Here is a 10,093-nt window from a genome sequence, read left to right as displayed (position 1 = left end):
CTCCCTTCCTCTCTTTCTTCTTTCCTCCCTCCCCCGAACCCCTTCCTCCCTTCCTCCTTCCTTCATTTTTTTTTTTTCCATTTCTGTTCCTATCTGAGAAGGAATTATAGAGATTTTTGTGGTAATATTGATGCCAGTGTTGCAAACCCATGTCCCAGGTGCTTTTATTTCTGCCTCATTTTGTTCATTGGAGCAGCAGCCCAGCTGAGCTGTCTTGGGGCCACTGCCGCCCTGCCCTCTGTCATTTTGAGGTGTATGGGGTGGCCTTGCAGACCCACTGCCCAAGTCCTTGAGCTGTCAGTTCTCACAGTTGATTCTTTGTTTGCTGTTCTCTGCGCTGGCCAGATTTACAGTCTAGGCAGCAGAGTCCCAAGGCCTGGGGCTCAGTTAGGTGGTGGGGGTGGTGTTCCGGGGGAGAAAAATCAACAGCAGAGTGGGTGGGTTGAGGGACAGAGGAGGGAGGGGAACGTTGTGTGTGTGTGTGTGTGTGTGTGTGTGTGTTGCGGTGGGGGGAGGGGGAGGAGAAGGTTGGGTGGGGAGAAGGAGGACTAAGGAACCACTGAGCTTCAGATTACTTGGTTGTTAAGAAGGAGAATAAACTTAAGAGCAATAATTGCTTCGATTGGTGGTTTTGTCGCTCTCCTTGAGGATACTTGCGAGGAAAGCCGAGCTCTTATAATCGGGAGGGTTAATACCTCTGATTGCGCCTTCCCACGTGCGGACCCTCCGTGGTGCTCGCTGTGTGTGAACCAAAACTCACTGAAGCCCCGTGGGGGCGGGGTCCTCGCTCAGTGCCACACGTGGTTCTTCTGTGTCTTATAAAGAGCCATCATTGTGTGGGACCACAGCCTCCTTCTCAGGCACCTTCTTGGGGGCTTCTAGAAGCTCAGCCAGAAGTACCACTGGGTTTAATTTCAACGGGTATTTTCTGGCTGGGGGGCCTCCAAACTGGCTGGTGCTGGAGCACAGCTGTTGCTGGGGGCGTTCATCTCCTGACAGGGGCTGTCATCTGCTGGCTAACCGCATTGTCAGCACTGGGCAGACAGCTTAGTTGGCAGAATCCATGACAAGCTAATAAACTTTTCTCAGAAACAATGGCTTCTTGGACACATTTTCTTGCCCTTATAAAATAAAAACTCCAGAAAGTTGTCTTTCATTGGATTTTTTTTTTTTCTGCTTTGGGTTTATTTTGACCCAAATGTCTCAGCATCTGCCTAAAATCTCAATACGAATATCTTGAATTATTTTTACTCAGACTTACTCTTTGGATTTAAAAGCGTAAAATTTCAGGTACCGAATTGACATCTTTGTTGGTAGTGACGGCGAGTGGGCAAAGGAGGTGGGGGGGGGGGGCGGTTTCAGGCCTGTTGGATCAAATACCCTGGTTTCCTTTAAGAAAACACTATGCAAGATTTTTCAGCCTACTCTTGGAGGGCTTGAGAGGACGTAGAAGCAATCTCTGTAGGGGAGTTAAGTTGGCAAAAACTACCAAGGAAATAAAGTACTTTAAGTGTTTGCTAAGATTTAAACAGTGTCTTTTTGTCTCCTTACCTTGAGGTGAAAAGGTCTTGGTTGTAATAACCTCCCTCCGTTTCTTCCTGGGTTTTCCTGCTAAAATGGAAACATGTTAATAAAGATTTGCTCAGACTCCTGTGCCGAAGCGTTTTATTTCTCATCAGATTAATCCCCCTTCACCTGCAGTTCCGTGTCGGGCAGTGTGAGTGTAGGCAGCCGCTTACACCAGTCTTGTTGACTTTGCAACTTGATCTACAGCAAGGGAAGAAGGAACTGGCCCCACCTGCCTGCTGCCCAGCTCCCGCGGGCACAACGTGCGAGGCCCGTAGCCTTGTCTCCAGGCGAGCGGGGATCTGAGATGACGAAGGAAACTGTTTAACCCTATTGCCCTTCCTGGGTGTTATTCATGCTACATGAGTCAATTCTCGTGATGCTGGGTGTCCAGAGTTCAACCACTGGTACCTCCATGTGTCAGAAGCTAGGCCTACAGGAAGCCAGCTCTCAGGGCCAGACACCACAGTGAGAGGGACGGTCAAGAAGCCTGCCAGTCCTCTGGAACACCAGTCCTTAGAGTGAGTAACGGTTTGGAAGGCCTCCTTTTCCAGGTGACTTTCTGACTTACTAAGAACTTCTGAGATCACTGCCTTCACTGTTCATCTCTCCCGGGGTAACCGTTTTTGTTTTTTTTTAATAGTCCACTTTATTCTGCCATATGTCTTGTGTCCAGATTTTGGGGGACAATAGTATCTCCAGCTATTTCGTGTGCTTTACTTGATCACCCCTGTTGTCTTTCTTCTTAGTCTCTGTGTAGATCATAATCCAGAATAAAGACGCGAAAGGAAACGTACTTGAGGATTTCTCCCCCCTCTAGTTTTACCAACACTCAGTGGGAGGGGAAGATCTTTTAATAATGTACTTTGCCTCTGTCACCAGCTTCCGTGATGCCCTCGGTCTGCAGTGTGGAACATACGGCCGCCTTGGTCTAGGTCGGTGCCCTGTCAGATTCTGATCCGTGAAGCTGCCCATCTCCAGCGTGAAATGGGGCAGAAAGGAGAAGATGAGTACCCGGTGGGACAAAGAAGCTGGGCCTCTACAAAATAATAATGCCGCCACGAGGCTCAAATTCTCTGATCTTTCGTCTGCAATCATCTCTCAGTGGAATTTGGAGACGTGTTCTAAACATGAATTTCCTGAAATCAGAAATCATAGATCACTCATTTTGTAGTAACCTACTTTGTGAATCAGAGGTGAGGTACTCAGTAATTCCTCGCTGAATTGCATGAATTTGGGAGATTTTCCATCGATTCTGTTGAAGGAATACGGATACGGATGACACAGTTGATTACAGTGGAGCCTCCTTTCTGAGACTCTCAGACACATGACGTTTCTCAGATGCTTTTTTTTTTCCCCCCTTAAAGCTTGGGTAGGAACTTCCATAAGCTGGTCTTCTTATTCGTTAGTTCTTCAGGTACACCTATGGATTCTTCGGAAGGGCTTTACATTTTTTTCTTAATTAAAAATTTTTAGGGGCACCTGGGTGGCTCAGTCGGTTAAGTGCCTGACTCTTCATTTCGGCTCAGGTCATGATCTCGCGGTTCTTGAATTCAAACCCCGTTGGGCTCTGCGCTGGCAGCCAGAGTCTGCTTGGGATGCTCTCTCTCTGCCTCTCCCTCGCTCTGTGCCCTTCCCTTGCTCTCTCTCTCTCTCTCTCTCAAGATAAATAAAATTTTTATTTTTTAAATTTTATTATTTTTTTAAATATATGAAATTTATTGTCAAATTGGTTTCCATACAACACCCAGTGCTCATCCCAAAAGATGCCCTCTTCAATACCCATCACCCACCCTCACCTCCCTCCCACCCTCCATCAGCCCTCAGTAAAATTAAATTTTTTTAAATTAATCAATTTTGTCAAGAACACTCAACATACTTGTAAGTATACCATACAGTATTGTTATCTCTAGGCACAATGCTATACGTCAGATCTCTAGGAACTTATTCATCTTGAATAACTGAAATGGAATACCCGCTGATTAGCAACTCCCTCTTCCCCCTCAGCCTAGCCCCTGGCAACCACCATTCCATCCTTTGCTTCTATGCGTTTAACTATTTTGGCAAAACACTCGTGGACATGGACTTGTACAGTGTTTGTGCTTCTGTGACTGACTTCTTCCACATAGCATAATGTCCTCGATGGATAAAGAAAATGTGACCTATACATACGATGGTTATTCAGCTTTAAAAAAGGCAGTCCTCCAGGACATGACAACATTGGCGAACGTGACCATTCATTCACTGAATACATGTTATTCAGTGGCAGCTCTGGGCTAGGCAGGCATCAAGAGTTGCTACAGATTTCTGCTTTGAAGTAGTTTGCTAGTGCAGTGATCTCTTTTCAGTGTGAGTGTCCATCCCTATACACGTATATTTAGTTATTTATAAATCGTATTCCTGAACTCCTCTATGAACATAATATCCATTATAGAACGGTCACAAGAGAAATTTAAAAGATGAAATATAAAACATAATATTTTAAAGCATTGTTTCAGTCATTAATATAATAAAATTCTTTTAACTTTATTAATAATTAAAGTTATTTGTTACTGATAAATAATAAATAATAATAAATAATGTTTAGAAGGAGAAATATTATTGAATATATCTAAATTGATTTTTAAAATCTTTGTGATTCTCCAGGGACGCCTGAGTGGCTCAGTCGGTTAAGCGTCCGACTTCGGCTCAGGTCACGGTCTTGCAGTATGTGGGTTCGAGACCTGGGTCAGGCTCTGTGCTGGTGGTGTGGAGCCTGCTTGGGATTCGTTCTCTCTCTGTCTGCCCCTTCCCCTGCTTGTGCTCTCTCTCTCAAAATAAATAAATAAACTTAATAAATTTAAAATAAAATAAAATAAAATAAAATCTTTGTGATACTCCAAGTTGAAGATCTGGGTCTAAGTTCTATTATTTAGGTACTTGGTTTGAATGGATGTCATAGCTGAAAAAGACACCATACCAAGATGTTGAGATCCAAATAAAAATAGTAAATCATTGGCTGTGCTAAACAAATTAAAAAATCATTTCATAACTGCTTCCATCAATTTTGCAAAGCTTTATTTGTAAATCTGGCTGGTAAATTGCCATCCTAGCTGACATCAATCAGTCTTATAAACTCACTGAGGGGGCTGCCTTTTTATATTTTCAACACACTGAGTTAAAACCACTCAAAATCTTTATCTGGAAAATTCTTAAACAAGCTAAAACATTCTGCTTCTACTTAAAAAAAAAGTATGAAGACAGTTTTCATAGGTGACACACACCTAAATCATAATTGTCAGCAACAATAGCCCATGATGATGGATATAGTCCTCAACATCTACTAAACTTCCACTTTCTAAATGTTTTCCCCATTGCATGAGCTTATAAAAGCATCATTAAAATGTCATCTTTGTTTTGATGGGCTGGTTAAATGTAAATTATGTTCGTTACTTAAAAAATATCTGAGGCGCCTGGGTGACTTGGTTGGTTGAACGTCCGACTTCGACTCAGGTCACCACCTCCTGGTTCATGAGTTCAAGCCCCAAGTTGGGCTCACAACTGTCAGCCCAGAGCCCACTGCGAATCCTCTGTCCCCCTGTCTCTCTGCCCCACCCCTGCTTGCACTCTCTCAAAAATACATGAAACATTAAAAAATCTGCAGGTAACATATTTTGCACACTAAACTTATCAACCAAAAAAGAATAGCAAGTTTAGGTAAAAAATATCCATAATTCATGTTTCAGTCTGACAGTTCTCTGGAGTTTTAGCCGGGAGATAATCAGCGATTCTCTTCATGGTGCAAGAGTCCCATCCCAGTATAAAGCTTGCGTCACTGAGAGGTGCTGTGTCCATAAGGTTAATCACACAGATGATCATCCTGTAAAACTCACTATGTTGCAATTTGATGGAAGTGAATGAACTGAGCAAAGGCACCACCATCAACCTTTCTCCCATACAGGACGTCCTCGTCTCTCTGGGGACACTCTCAGACCCACGTGTCACACAGTTTGGGCACCAGCCTTAGTCCATGCTGAGGTAACAATTCACTCATGATTGAGCACTGAAAATCAAGTGTTCTAGGAAATCTTCAGTCTGAGGCAAACAGGGACATCTGGTCCCCTTAGTTCACATATTCAATCCAAGTAGATTTCATTTCTTTTCTTCTCATAAATGAGTAGTTTCTTTCTATACCCCAATGGATTGTCTCTTGTGATACCTAGGATATACACACCCCACTTGGGAGCTTGGATTAAAGATTCTTGCTTGCTGGAGTTGTCACTAAATCCCCCCATGGGGACCACCCGAGGGAAGCTGGCTGTGGCCTGAAGAACCTTGGCACTAGAATGACCTGCTTATCCCAATGATAGGGTGTAACTGAGCCATGACAAATGTCTTTAGTTGCGGTCTTAAAATTCTATCTATTTCTGTGAAACAAGCTGGTGGTGTCTACAGTGACTCAGGAGGGCTCCAGAGAGGTTGTAACTAACTTCTGATAAATGAGACTGGAGACTCTTGCCTCATATGCCACATGCAATAAATAACATGTACGTGCCGGGTACTGGGCTACTTGTTGGGGAATTTAAAAAGTCAGGCATAGCCCTTATTACAAGCCACTCAGGGTTAGCGGAGCAAATGGAAGGTTATTAACGTCGTGAAATGAGTGGTAAGTATAAACCCAGGTGCTCTACGCCTCTCACATTTACTAGTAAAGGTGTTGCCACTATCTCATTTAATCCTCACAAAAAGCAACTAAGGAAGGCACCATTTTAACTCCTGTTTATAGGGAGAAGAAACCCTTAAAGGGGTTAAGTAACTTATCCAAGTTCACATGTTCACCTCAATTCATCCAGCAAGTATTATCGTTTGCCCTGTGTGTAAAGATGGGTGAAGAAGAAGATACGGATGAAGACGTGTGGTTGGTTGGAATGTTCCCACGTGGACGACCTCAGATTGCAATCACTCAGGGGTCTACATATTGGGAGAATCTCCTGGTCAGCACTGAATCCAGAATGGATGTGCAGGGAGAAGGGCACCATTTTAGGTCAGCCGGCTGGTGGCTGTTTGACCTTGAGATCTAGAATCTTCATGGTTAGTGGTGTCCCCCTCCAAGTCCTATATGCTCTCACGGTGGTAATTATCTATGTGCCAATATCCAAACCCTCCCGTTTTGCTACTAAGCGAGGTAATATCATTTGGACCTGCGGTATACACACAATACAGATAGAAAACTGAATGGATGTAGATTTACAAAACAAAATATATTTAATGGATTACGCAGACTGTAGCCAGAAGTCTTACCTTTTCGTACTTTTGTGGTCTCTCTGAAAGCTTGTCCTTCAATGGACCTGTAGCCAACGGGTGTGTCTCCCGAGGCGGTTTCTCAGGTGTCGTGATTTTCCAAGTTGCTGTTAAGATTCTGAGTCTGCCACGCCACCTGTGTGCCTGGGTTGTTTTCCTCTGTCGAGGGGAGTATCATTTGCCCATTTCTGAGGGTGAGGAATTTTGAGAATTAGTAGATTGTAGCTCCAAAGCGCTCCATGCACACTTATGCTTGGGTGCTTTCCAAATCGAGGGACGTGAGCTCTGTCTTCATTAAGCTCCTTTTTTGCGTTCCTTTTGATACGTTAGCCACCCATTTAACAGGTGCTTCAGGGAGTCCAGTTCTGTTACTCACGTCGGACACCATCGCCTGGAAATATCTCGGATCCCACAGGTGACGGACTCAGTCCCACGAGACCGCACCCCCCCCGATTATAGATTGGGGGTTCCAATGACCTCCTCCTCAGTTTCCATTAACTTGCTAGAGTGGCTCACAGACGTCAGAGAAGTATTTTACTTAAGGGCTGGGCCAGTGGGGGGAGGGTGCTCGGGGCAAAGGATGGGAGAAAGGGAGCGGTGCTCCCCTGCTCTCTCCCACGCACCCTTCTCTCCAAATCTCCAAGTGTTCATCAACCCAGGAGCTCTCTGGACCCCACCCTTTTGGGTTTTTATGGAGGCTCATTACACGGTCACTGATTGACTTAAATCATCCGTCCTGGCGATCATTTCAATCAACCTCTGGCCCCTCTTCCCTCTCAGGACTATCTAGCCTCGGTTGGCAGGTTGGTTTCTCTGGCAACCAGCCCCTCCCTCGGGTTACCCAGGGGCTATCCTAAACTGCTTCATTAACAAAACATCTTTATCCCCCTGGTCACTTAGGAAATTCCAAGGGTTTTAGGAGCAGTGTGCTAGGAACAGGATGAAGACCAAATTTCTATTTCTTAAAAATCACAGTATCATAGTGAGCAGCTACCATGTTCAGCCAAGGTGCTGGCACATTTCCTAAATCTAGAATTCCTCGCCTTTCTTTTTTGTTTCCTGACATCGTTAACATAAATCAGAATATCTAAGGGGCTGAAATTAAATGGGTTAAACACCTTGGTAAATTTCAACACAGAATTCAGTTCTGGCAAATTACTCATGAGAGTACCCTGTTCTGTAGATTTGATTTAAAAATGCCTTTCTGGGGCGCCTGGGTGGCTCAGTCGGTTAAGCGTCCTACTTCGGCTCAGGTCATGATCTGATAGCTGGTGACTTGGGAGGCCTGAGTAGGGCTCTGTGCTGACAGCTTAGGGCCTGGAACCTGCTTCAGATTCTGTGTCTCCCACTCTCTCTGCCTTTCCCTTGCTCTGCCTCTGCCTCTGTCTCTCTCAAAAATAAACTAAATTAAAAAAAATGCCCTTCAGAGGAAGGAATGAGGTAGTCGGTATGAAGATTTTATGAGATGATTTGAAACAGGTATTTCTCTTTATTCTGAAGGGGATCCTCTTCTGTTTTTCCAAATCTCTTAGACTTACAGATCTACTTTCTCCGTTTTAAACAGAAATCTACACACCATCTTACTAAACAGAAAAAGCATAATCCTTTCTGCATAAGCCAATAAAGAGTGCAAGGGCTTTGGGGTAAAGATGCATCGAGAACGCCTAAATGCCTTTGCAGACCTGAATTTCTGTCTTTCTGCCTCAGGAAGTAAGTCAGGATAAATATTCTTTTTGAGTTGCGGCATTCGGCCCTATTGGCCCCCCCCCCCCCCCCCCCGGAACAGTGACTCTGGTCTATGAACTTGAAGACAAGAAGGCTTTTGAGCTGAGTCATTGCAGTGACTCAGCGCCAACTCACCTGGGGCGAGTTCAGACCCTATGCGTTTGCTGCTGTGTCCCCTGTACAAGATCTGTTTACCTGCACCTTTGAAATGGAATAACAGACTCTTTCTCACATCAAAAGCCATTGTTACCCCATCTGCCGCAGAGGTACCTGGTGAAAAGGAGAACAGCTTAGAGCAGACGAAACTAGGTTTGAATGGGTATGATATATGTCAGAGTAGAATTAAAGTGCCCGTGGGAACGTCTGACGTAGCTGTCATAAACCTTGCATGAATGTTAGTTCCTCCTGAGTAAAGAAGATCTTCCGGCATCTTGTACTGAAACTTTAAAACCAGCCCACAGGTATGGTAGAAACACTTCCGAAGCAAAATTTAAAGGCAAACTACCTTTCTTATAGCTGATAGTAAAACAGAATCACCTGGCTGCAAAATAATTATATTTTTTATAGCTTGCTTATTATATAAATATAGCTGGGGTTTCATTTATTACACAAACTGCTGTATATAGCAGTTGTGTGTCACTAGCTTTACGTCTGAAATAAGGGTACCTCTCACATACTTAAATGATGTACTTATCATAAACCTTATCATACTGGCAACCACTATTAAAATTAGAAGGTACGCACAGACTTACTGAAAACACTGTATATTCTTTTGGGCAAGTTCAACGTCATGATGTGGGTTTATCAGACGCCTGTGTTTAGAAGAACCCATTCATGGCAACAGGTGGGCGAGTGGGCTGGAAAGAAACAGGACAAGCGCACATACCTTTGCCCTGAGGCTACCAGGAAGAGTTCTGATATTTCCCATCACCGTTACTTTTTTTCCCTGCGTTTCATCATGAGGATTTTCAAAGAGGCACCAAAATTTAAAAAAACATACAGTGAATGCCCATATGCTCACCCCCAACCCCAGAGCTACAATGAGCATTTCACTCTAGTTTATTATAAACTGATCTAATGCATCTTTTTCTCCATTAATCGATTTTGTATTTAGATGTATCTCAAACTAAGTCGTGGACATCGGTGCACTCACCTCTAAGTACTTTAGGACGCGTATGTTAAAAATGAGATGAGAAAAAAAAACCCAACTGAGATTAGGGCTCTTATTTCTTATTGGGAGGGCAAATTTACGTAAAACGAAATGTAAGAATTCAACCAGTACACCTGTGTAACTCGAATCTCTATCAAGATCCAAAACGTTACCATCACTCCTAAATCCCCTCATGCCCTTACCTAGGCAGTCTCCACTGCCAACTCCATGGAGGCAACCACCAATTATTTTTCCTCATAGATCAGTGTTGCCTGTTGGAGAATTAACATGAATCGGATCATACAGTATACACTCCCTCGTGTAACTCTCCTGTCACTCAGTATAATGCTGTTCATGCTTACCCCTATTGTT

At 43.9% G+C, this 10,093-nt stretch overlaps 1 long non-coding RNA gene across 2 annotated transcripts; it reads right to left on the bottom strand.

Annotated features, from left to right (window-relative positions):
- Window positions 1–38: 38 nt before the first annotated feature.
- Window positions 39–9,002, bottom strand: LOC123380323. Of its 2 annotated transcripts, XR_006585911.1 has the most exons (4): window positions 8,707–9,002; window positions 6,847–7,034; window positions 1,696–2,705; window positions 39–1,611 (listed from the first exon to the last, which is right to left on the bottom strand). It is a non-coding gene; the product is annotated as an uncharacterized LOC123380323 (long non-coding RNA). The 2 variants fall into 2 exon arrangements; XR_006585910.1 differs by lacking the exon at window positions 1,696–2,705.
- Between the last annotated feature and the right edge of the window lie 1,091 nt (window positions 9,003–10,093).

Source organism: Felis catus, chromosome D1 (genome assembly GCF_018350175.1).
Source record: "Felis catus isolate Fca126 chromosome D1, F.catus_Fca126_mat1.0, whole genome shotgun sequence".
Classification (NCBI taxonomy): Eukaryota; Metazoa; Chordata; class Mammalia; order Carnivora; family Felidae; genus Felis; species Felis catus.
Note: the sequence above shows the minus strand (reverse complement) of the source record. Positions and strands in the feature narration are given on the sequence as shown.